Source organism: Elephantulus edwardii, unplaced genomic scaffold (assembly GCF_000299155.1).
Source record: "Elephantulus edwardii isolate Elephantulus edwardi_28Jun2011 unplaced genomic scaffold, EleEdw1.0 scaffold00004, whole genome shotgun sequence".
NCBI classification, from domain to species: Eukaryota; Metazoa; Chordata; class Mammalia; order Macroscelidea; family Macroscelididae; genus Elephantulus; species Elephantulus edwardii.
Window position 1 is genome coordinate 2,274,218 of NW_006399754.1, and position 10,518 is coordinate 2,284,735.

Below are 10,518 nucleotides of genomic sequence, written 5' to 3' on the forward strand. Positions count from 1 at the left end.
CACAATACCATCACCACACATATACAGAGGGAAATCTGGCAGCCTAGTAGTAAGGAGTTATGTTGCCAACCCAAAGTCATACCGTTCAATTCCAGTAGTTATGAGTCGGTTCTGATTTGACAGATCTCACAACAGTAAACCTGACTTCATTATATTGCAAATACGAAAGATACTTCGCTGTGTACCTTCTTTTACGTCCAACCATCAGGCTTCACAGAATGGTCTTTCTTTTTTCTCTTAAGAGCCACGCTTATTCTGTATTATGATTATACTGTTCATTGTCACAATTTATGTAATTCTGTGTCAAGGAATCTAGTATGCTGAAAAATATGTGTCCCTAAAGCTTTTCCCTTCCTTATATACTTTGGTAAGATGTCACAGCCAAAGAAAGACTTTAATCCTCAATCATTTATTGACTATTTTTTAAGTACCTAAAATATGCCAGTGCAAATTATCAAGCTTTCGACTGTAGTAAAAAAGGTGGCCCAATGAACTCACATGAAGGGGACTTCACAGAAGGGGCTGATGATCCAAAAGGCCAGAGTCATGAAAACTCTGTGACACGGTTCCACTCTGTACATGGAGACTTACTTCATAAGCTACTATCTCCTCCCTAACAACTAACAATGACAACACTGTGTCAGAAGACTTTAAAACTGTACACAGTTTCACAAAGACAATGTTCTACATACTTCAGTGAGTAGCAACTGGGGCTTAAAAGCTTTACTGACCTCTCTGTGTCTGGAATTAAGAGGGGAAAAAAGCAAATATGTACCAAAACAGTCATAGGACTAACCAAACCTCAACTTCTGCAGTCCTGAAACCAGAAGAACTCTATGTAGCCCAACTATGGTTACTGACCACTCTAAAAGGAATCACTGTAGAAGACCCCAGATGAGGAGGATAAGGGAATATAGAACAAAACTAAAAAAAAAAAAAACATTAAAGTGACCATGTTTACTGGTCCAATAGCGACTGGTGGAAGCCCTAAGACTTCTTGTTGTTGTTGTGTGCCATCAAGTTGCTTGCAACTCATAGAAACCCTATGTACAACAGCTCTGAACTCTACTCTCTGAACTCTGCTCTATTTTAAGCCAACTGCATTGTCTCTGACACACCTATCCCAATTACCTCAGTCACTGAATGAATCCATCTCATGGAGGGTATTCCTCTCTTGCACTGTCCATCCACACTTCTAAGCATGATAATCCCTCTCCAAGGACTGGTCCCTCCCTGCAACATGTTCAAAGCATGCCAGATGGAGCTTCAGAATCCTTGCCTCCAAGGAGCAGCCTGGTGTCATCCTCTCTACGACCTGTTTGTTCTCCTGGAAGTCCACACTCCTCTCCAGCACCAGAACTCAAAGGCATTAATTCTCCTTCTATCATGCTTAGTCATTGTCCAGTTTTCTGATACAAAGCAAGTAATTGTGAAGACCATGTCCTGGACAAGGCTTAGTCACCCTTTAAACCTTGAACAAAACTTATCTCCATGGCTTAACTTTCAGCCAAACACTAGAACTGCCTATTAAGGTCGCCATTTCTTAGAATAACCAACTGTATCAGGTCAAAAGAACTGTACTTGGCCAAGGAGAAAGGCCTGAAGGCATGGAGAGGCAGGATAGGACTAATGGAATGAGATGAAGTGGGAGAAATGGGATTACATTGTGGGCATCGTAATGAATGTTGTAAGATAAAATGTGTACAATGGTTCAAGGAAAAAATCTGTGTGCTCTGTAAATTCTCACTCAAATCACTATTTTAAAAAACAACCAGTCCAATGGAGTATAGTTTATTCTGCACAGTGAGTTGATATAAGCTCGAATGTCTTCAAGGCAACTGATTAGGTTTGGTGTTATGTGCTAGACATTGGCTTAGATCTCTGGAATGCCTTATAGACATGAAAGCAGTGGTGAGTAATGTCCTGTAATAAGAAAAGGAAAACCACAGATTTAATCTGACACTAGATCTCATAAACAGTGCTTCACCTTAGAGACACTTGAAAATACCTAGAGATCCTTTACATGCATCCTTCTTATCTATCCATTTCTTACTAAACTCACTTTTTTTCAACTACTGATATTCAGGATAAATAAAAGCAATGTCTTATTCAATATAACTGGTTTTGTATTTCACTGAAATTATAATAGAATTTATTTCCCAATAATATTTTTTCAAGATAGTGGCAGTTTTTCTATAAGAAGAATAAAATATTTTCTCAAAAATAAATCCACTACCATGTAGTTGATTCCAACTTATAACAACCCTCCATCGGGGAGATTATAAGGCCTTAATCTTAACAGGAAGAGACTGTCTATCTTCCTAATAGCTGCTGGTGGACATGAACTACTGACCTTTCAGTCACCAGCCTAACATGTTACACTACATGCTATGCCAAACCAAACCTTCAATCATATGTGTTCAGTTCAATTGTACCTTATAGGGATCCTAGAGCACTCTGTAAAACTGTCCCCTCAAGTTTCCAATGCTGTAAATCTTTACAGCAGTAGACTACTACTCCTTTCTCAAAGACAAAGCACTCCTTAAAGTGTTTCCCAGGTAAAAATCAGTTTCAAATTCCAAAGAACTCATTTACAAAAAAGTCTGTGAAATGTAACACAGTTGTAAACCAAAACTACTATTTCTTTATTTCCACATTTACATTTTATAGATTGCAACTGTATCATCTCTAAAGTAACACAATTGGATACGTAGTTTAAAGACAAAATTATTCTGAAGATGGTAAAGATGTAAGCAAATTTTCCTTCAGCTCAAGAAACAACAAATGTGGGAACTTCTGTAGAGAAGTGAAAACCTGTGGCATTATTTCTATTATATTTATTTTTTACTTCAAATACAAGATACTGGTACAAAAAAGTTTTGCATAGACCAGCTGAGTTTTTTCCTATGACTAGGTCAACAGGCTAAAAAAAACCCCTATAAAACTCAGGAAACAAAACTTGCTCTGCAGGCTTCTTTACACATAGAGATTTCAAATACCAGAAAATGTAAAGCCATTTTATGTCTGGAGTACAAACCCTTTTACAACGTTTACTGACACTCTGCTGATGTTTTCACTTCAGCTATGCTGTTTTAAAGGACTCAAATCAATAACTAAAGACATACTTCTTGAGGATAGTTAAGAGTGGATTAAAAGCTTTGCTTTGCATGGTATAGTTTTATGCAATGACTCCGTTTACCAACTAATAAAGATATACTTCCTTCTTCCCACAGAAGATGGATTAACATGCTTTTTGATTACCATGTTTAAATATACATATATATCTATACAAATAATTAGCATAATATCCATGCTAACAGGTTTGGGGTGTTTTGTTTTTTTTTTTTAAAGAAACAACAATTTAAAAAAATTTTCTCTATTCCATTGTTTGGTATATAAATCTGGCCATAACTGTTCTTTAAAAGAACAACAGTATATGGTAGAGTAATAAGAACAAATCGGTTGCTTCATTTGCTAACCACCATATGTATCATTCTGTATAAAAAGACAACACTGTCTACTTTTTATTACAGAACATTAAAAATTCAAGTGTCACTGGCTCTAACAACAGCATTCAACACTTAGATTACTCATCCTTTTAATTAATGCCATCACTCACATTTTTATGTAAATCATGAGGGAATGCTGTCAACTTATAATAATAACAAGCATAATGATTTTACTATATATTCATAATTAGAGATAATTGGAATTTCCATACAGTTGAACTTGAAACATGAAAGATGGTATACTGCCATTATTTTATTTTTGGAAACTCTGTAAATAAAAACCCATGTCTAAAATAAGATATTCCATGAACACAGAATAGTTGGTAATGGCTCAAGTGCCTTAGGCAACAGAGAAGTATTGTTTTGTAGTTGTTTTTTCCGACCTCGCCTAGTAACAGCAGTTCATCATGCACAGGCTGAATCTACAAGATCTCAACTAAAATGAAAGTTTTCCTTCTTCATCCATGTAGATGAAGTGGTGTAGGAAACCTGATTGATACTCACCAAACGGTAAAGAAACAGCCGGGCTTGCCTAAGCAACAAAAAGTGGGCACATGGTGCGGTGCTGAAGACAGCTCTCCCTTGGTTTCAAAGAGCATTCAGGAGGTGAAGCAGCCTTTATCTTCCAGTTAGCGGGGGCTGTCTCCTGTTATCAAAATGTGCCGGCAATTCTGTCTTCACTTTCTGTGTCTCTTTTTGAAGAAACAGTTACCACCGGAAAACTGTGAGCAGAAAAGATCACTTGAGCACTCACACGGAGCAGTTGTAAATTTCCACTCTCTGTGCTAGCTCTCGGGTTCCAAGCCTCGCTTGTCTCTTAATCTGTCACAGGCAGTTCTGTTTCTGGTCAAACGAGCTTGGCTGTGTGCTCTCCCTCTCCCTCGCCTCTAACTCACTCTATTAGACACATAGTTAGCCAAGCTCTAGTGTTGGCTTCCTCCTCCCAATTGTGCAACGTCACAAGAATGTGCATAAAGCAATTAGGCCCTGAGACTAAATTAAATCTCAGGGGGAAATATACCTAGAAATATTTTTTTTCCCCTCATCACTCTTTTCCCCCTTAAATCCCACATTTGTTCTTGCCTGCGGTTTGTCAGCTAATTAAACTTAGCATCTTTAAATATGTAAATAAAGGTTTCTAGACAAAGGTGTGCTGATTATCACATTCATCAGCTAATATATGGGCTCCTCTGGGAAGACTCTAGTCCAATTAGAATATGAATGTGCAGCCTGTAAATACTAAAGTAATCTGAATTTAACAGTGAGAGTTGAAAGGCAAGGAATATTTTTAAATTATGAGTATTCATAATGAAATTTTGTAAGCAGCTAATGCATTTTTTTAGAATGGCATAATCTGAAAACCTGGAACCAGTATTTGTCCCTCTTTTATAAGAGGGAATTGTAAAGATTACATAAAAATGGATATCAAAATTGGAGTAATTATCATCACTTATGTGCAAACCAAATGTAATCTTTTCATTTGGAAATAAAATTGTCTTTTTTTCCCCCTCCTAAGTATTATTGGTTGGTTGTATAAATATGAGAATTAAAGAAGTTACTTTTAATTTTTTTTATTTTGTTATTTTAACAAAAGTTTATGGAAAAGTTGGATTTTCATTCATTCATTCTTGCACATTTTAAATTTTACATTATATACATAAAATTATTAGGAATATATCTTAAAATGAAAGCTCTGTAAGGTTTGAGAATGAGAAATCATGTGGGAAGCTGAATGACATGTTGCTGGGCAGACTGAGATGCCACTTGCAGGATTTTTCTGGAATAGGAGGCAGTGTGTCTAACCCTGACTACATCTGGCTCTGGGAAATGGAAGTCCAAGGATGCTGTCTAGTCCACACTCTCGGCGCTGAACACCTTTAGGTTCTCCATTTCCCACTACGGCTTTCTAGCAGAAATTCTTGGACGAGTCTGCTGACAACTAAACTCACTGCCGCTGAATCGGAACTGAATCATAGATAGCTGAGCCTTCAGCAAATTTCCAAGGCTATAAATAACATGAGAGGAGACTGTCCATTTTTCTCCTTCTGAGCCATTGGTGTATTTCAACCACGAGAGACACATGGCTGGATTAGTAGGCCCAACTCCCTACAGACTAGGCCACCACAGCTCCCAGGAAGTTACCAGATATTAAGTTCAAATGAATCTTACTTTCAACCAAACTAAAATATCTCTAAGAGCAGAGCTTAAATGAGGTAAAAGTTGTTTTTGTTGTTGTTGTGTGCCGTTGAGTCAGAACCAACTCATAGTTGATCTTCCAGAGGGCTTTTAGGAGCTACTACCACTAGGCCACCACAGAAGTGAAAGTAAATACCTGTAAATAGTTGCTTATAATCCTTAAGAAAAAGAAATTTAAAAAACAAAAGTTAAATGTGTTTCTTAATCTGTTTCATTTGAAGTTTGTTGTTGTGGTTCTTAGGTGCCCTTGAATCGACTCATAGCAACCCTATGAACAAAAGATCTGAACCCTGTTCTGTCCTGTGCCATCCTCATACTTCCTGACACACACAAAAGTCCACTGTGGCAGTCACCATATCAATCCACCTGGTCAAGGGTCTTCTCCTTCACTGACCCACCATCCTTCCCAGTATCATGTCCCTTTCCAAGCAACATGCCCAAAGTATGTGAGGCAAAGCCTCATCATTTCTGTCTTCAAAGAGCACTCTGGCTGCACTCTCTCCAAGACACATATGTTTGTTCTTTCAGCTGTCCTTGGGATGTTCAGTTTTCTTCTCCAACACCACAGCTCAAAGGCATCAATTCTTCTTTTGTCATCCTTATTCACTGTCCAGTTCTCAGATGCACAGCAAGTGATTGGAAAGACTGTGGCATGAATCAGACACATCTTAATCCTCAAACTGACATCATTACTCCTTAAGAATTTAGAGAAGTCCCTAACTGCAGATTTTCCCAGTGCAATGCATCCCCTTAATCCTGCCTGCTAAGGGTTCCTAAGGGTGTTAATTGTGGATCCAAGCAAGATGAAGTTATTGACAGTTTCAATCTCTTCTCCATCCATCATGATGTTGCCTATTGGTCCAGTGGTAAGAATATTTGTTTTCTTGACATTGAGATCCAATCCATACCGAAGGCTGCATTCCTTGATCTTCTGCAACAAGTGCTTCAAATCCTCTTCACTTTCAGCAAGCAAGGTTATGTTATCTGCATACACAAATTATTGATCATCTGAAGTAGACTTCAAAATTTGAATGCATGAGGATTTGGGTTTACTTCTCAACACTGTTAGAAATAGGCATCAAAGAAGTTCAAATAGTAGTTTTCTGATTATTCTTTCAATGAGTAGTTTAAAAAAAATCTGAGTTTTGACATTTCACCAAAGAAGATAAACAACTGGTGAATAAGAACATTTAAAAATGCTCAATGTCATTGTCTGCTGCTATTGAGTTAGTGCTGACTAATAGTGACCCTACAGGACAGAGTAGAACTGCTATGGTGCTTGGATTGTTTACTTTTCTATCCATAGTCTTAGACCTCACAGCCAGCTGGAAACATGTAAGTAAAATGAATCTTTGAGGCTCTACCAGCCACCCTCAGCCCCACTGAGGATGTGGACTTCAGCTGCTTCAACTGTAGAAACAAAAACAAAACAGTGAGAGGCCAACATAAAAGAGAGAGCTAACTAGCCTGTGGGAAGACTGTAGCAAGTCATAGCTTGATGGAGTCCTGGAGATAGAGCTAAGGTAAAGGTTTTGCTCACTGGTCAAGAGAAGGAGGACCTGATTTGTGACTGCTGAGAAAAAGTGTGCTGGATGACTGCAGAAAACCAGACTTGTTGCACTTGTGTGGCTGGACTGAACCTGGAATTGGGGCTTGTCTGTGATTAGGAGAGGGGACAGCAGCTTGAGGACCCATGTCTGACCTTCTTAATGTGCTGTTGAGTCAGAATGGACTTGTAAATGACCCTCAAACAGGTGTTTAGAGGCAGTAAATTGTGCAGGAGAATGTTCATCCTTCTCCCGTGGAGTAGCTCCAGTATTCAAACTGTGATTGCAGCGCAGCTTCTTACAACTTGGTCACCTGAGCTTGGTTTTACTTCCTCCAAGACACACACTTTTGTTCTTTTGGCAGTCCATAGAATATTTCTGTATTCTTCTCCAACATGATAATTCAAAGGCCTCAATTCTTCTCTCATCCTTATTCACTGTCCAAGTTGCACATATATAGAAAGCAAATGAAAACTGAAATGCCATGCAGCTGAAAATACCAAAACACTGTAATCCCCACCGGGATGGCGATTATCAGAAAAGTAAAAAGAATGCCCCTCTCACCCATTGCTAGTTTGGTTGAAAATGATGCAGTTTGCTACAGAACACAATGTGGGAGTTTTTAAAAAAGTTAAACCCAAAAAATTACAAGATGCTTAGAATTAAACATTTGCATTAGGAAAGAAAACTTGGGCCTTAAAATAATGATGTCAGTTACCATCTCAATAAGAAGAGAAAAAGAGTAAATTAAACACAACGCTAGTGAAAAGAATAGGTTAAGGAGGAAGGAAACACGCAAACATGAAACAGAAACAAAAGAAAAATCAATTAAACAAAAGGGTGATTCTTTGGAAAAAATCAATAAAACTGAATAAAGGAAAAACAGACATAAACTGTCATATCATATTTACACATACACATTTGTATATGCTATAAATATATCTACACATATAGTAGAGCTAACAGGGAGCAAAGTTACGTAAACTTCTTAACCAAACACCCAGAGGGAATGAGTTGCAGATCCTGGGGCCTCCGTACTACAGCCTCAGGGAACATGAATGTCAACTAGCACAATTTTATCTATCCAATTTTGATGAGTAGTAACAAAGATCTGAAGACCTGCAAGTGGTCATCTAAAGTCTCTTTCTGAGACAGGGTAATGGTGGGCACAGTTCAATGTTGGTTAATTTTATAAAACATAATGAATGGGAATGATTGTATGAAACAATGTGAAAGGCAGGGTGAAACACAATATACATGAACTTTGTAAGCAAATCAATATAAAAAAATCTTGAAAAATAAAGGCTCTTTCTGTTTAGTAAGAGTGAAACAAATCAAAGACACATTCATGGAAACAATTACTTCACAGGACCTCTCAAACCTTAACCGCCAGGACACCGTTGACCACTCTGAAAGGGATCACAAAGTGATGCTGTTGGGTGCTGTTGCTATGACTCAGAGCAATCCCATAAACAACAGATCTAATCCCTGTCCTATCTATCCTCTTAGACCCACCAAACATACAAGATCAAAGGATAGTGTTGGCCCAGGGATAGTTCAAATGGTAGAAAATGAGAGGATACAAGGATGAATGGAAACGAAAATCCCAGAGAGGAAATGGAAAATGTTTAACAATGTGGGAATTTTAATCAGTGTTATAAAACCAAACTGTATGAATGGCATAATGGAAAACCAATCTGCTTTGTAAACTTTCACTCAAATCACAATAAAAAGGGTTTTAAAAAATTTACCAATATCATTAATGAAACACTGAAAGAGCTAGGAGAAAATAACGCGTAATCTCTAGGGAGCTCTGGTGGCGTAGGGTTGAGGAGCTTCACTGCCAACATAAACACATATGGTTCAAATCTACCAGCTGCTCTCAGGGAGGAAGACAGGCAATCTCTGCCTTTATGATTTACTGCCTTTGAAAACAGCTGGAGGGTCAGCTATGAGTCACTTCTGACTTGATGGTATTTAACAACAATAACATCATTTCATCTCTGAGTAGAGAAGACAGAAGGTTTTCACAGAGCAGAATCAAGAATAATTCATTGAGTTTGTTTATATCTTCTGTGTTATTATCTGTGGTGTTCCTCTATCCTCTCCATCTCCTCAACACAGAAAGTTAGATATAATGGCATGAAAAAAACCAAGGGATTTGTCCAGTATAATTTCAGAATGGATGGTAAGTGGTTCAACATGATTTACATCAGAAAGCAATGATATTACATTGTCCATCTATTGTTGTTCTTGTTTACCATTTAGTCAAAACCGACCAATAGTTGACCCTCCAGTGGATTTCCAGAGGCAGTTAATCGCACAAGAGGAGACTGCCCATCTTTCTCCTACAGAGCAGTTGGTGGATTCAAACTGCGTGCCTTCAGGATTGCAGTGCAACTTCTTACCTCTCTATTAGTAATCTAAGTTTCATGATTGAAATACTGTAATATTTCACCAACATGAATATATTAAGTTTTATAGGGTGCTTTAGTGGCCTTCTCACAAGAAACTGTACTGTAATCCCAAAGGCATATGGTTTGAATCTACCAGCTGCTCCGCAAAATGGGCATTCTCCTGTGTTAACTCCTGACCCTGAAAACCCACTGGTGGGTCAGCTGTGGGTCACTTCTGACGTAATGTTACAACATCATGAGCTTTTTCTCCACGATTTGCATCCGCTTATGATCTTTGCCATAAACCAACCGCTTCATCAGGGGGTGGCCACTGATGATTTTCTGGTTCTTCTTTCTCTGGTGGTGTACTCTGTATGTGTTAAACCAAGGGCAAAACATCTCTGGCAGTTCGAATCCACCAGGGATCCCTTGGTGGAAAGATGAGCAGTCTCCTCTCATTACAACTGACAACATCAGAAGCCAAACTGGGGATGGAGGAGCCATGATGAGTCGGAGCCAACACGAAGGCAGTGAGCAGCAGCAGCTGTAATCTTCTCTTCTTCTTTCTCATGTATTCAGTGGAATTCCTTTGCCGAAGAGAGCTTCTTCTCAATTACAGTTCTCACTGAAATGGTACGATAAATATTTAACTCTTGCCCTTTAAATACCAATTTTGAGAGTAAGAAGCTGGTAACAGCCACTTCCCATGGCTATAAAAAAAAAGATTTGGTCAAACCTTTTGGGTCAGTAGAAGGTGGGTCTTTCTCTCTATTTTAATATTGTAAGTTCATAAATTTTTATATAGTCTATGTGTTTCAATAAATTACAGACACTATTCTTCTTTGCAAGGGAACACTGCATGGTTCAAAA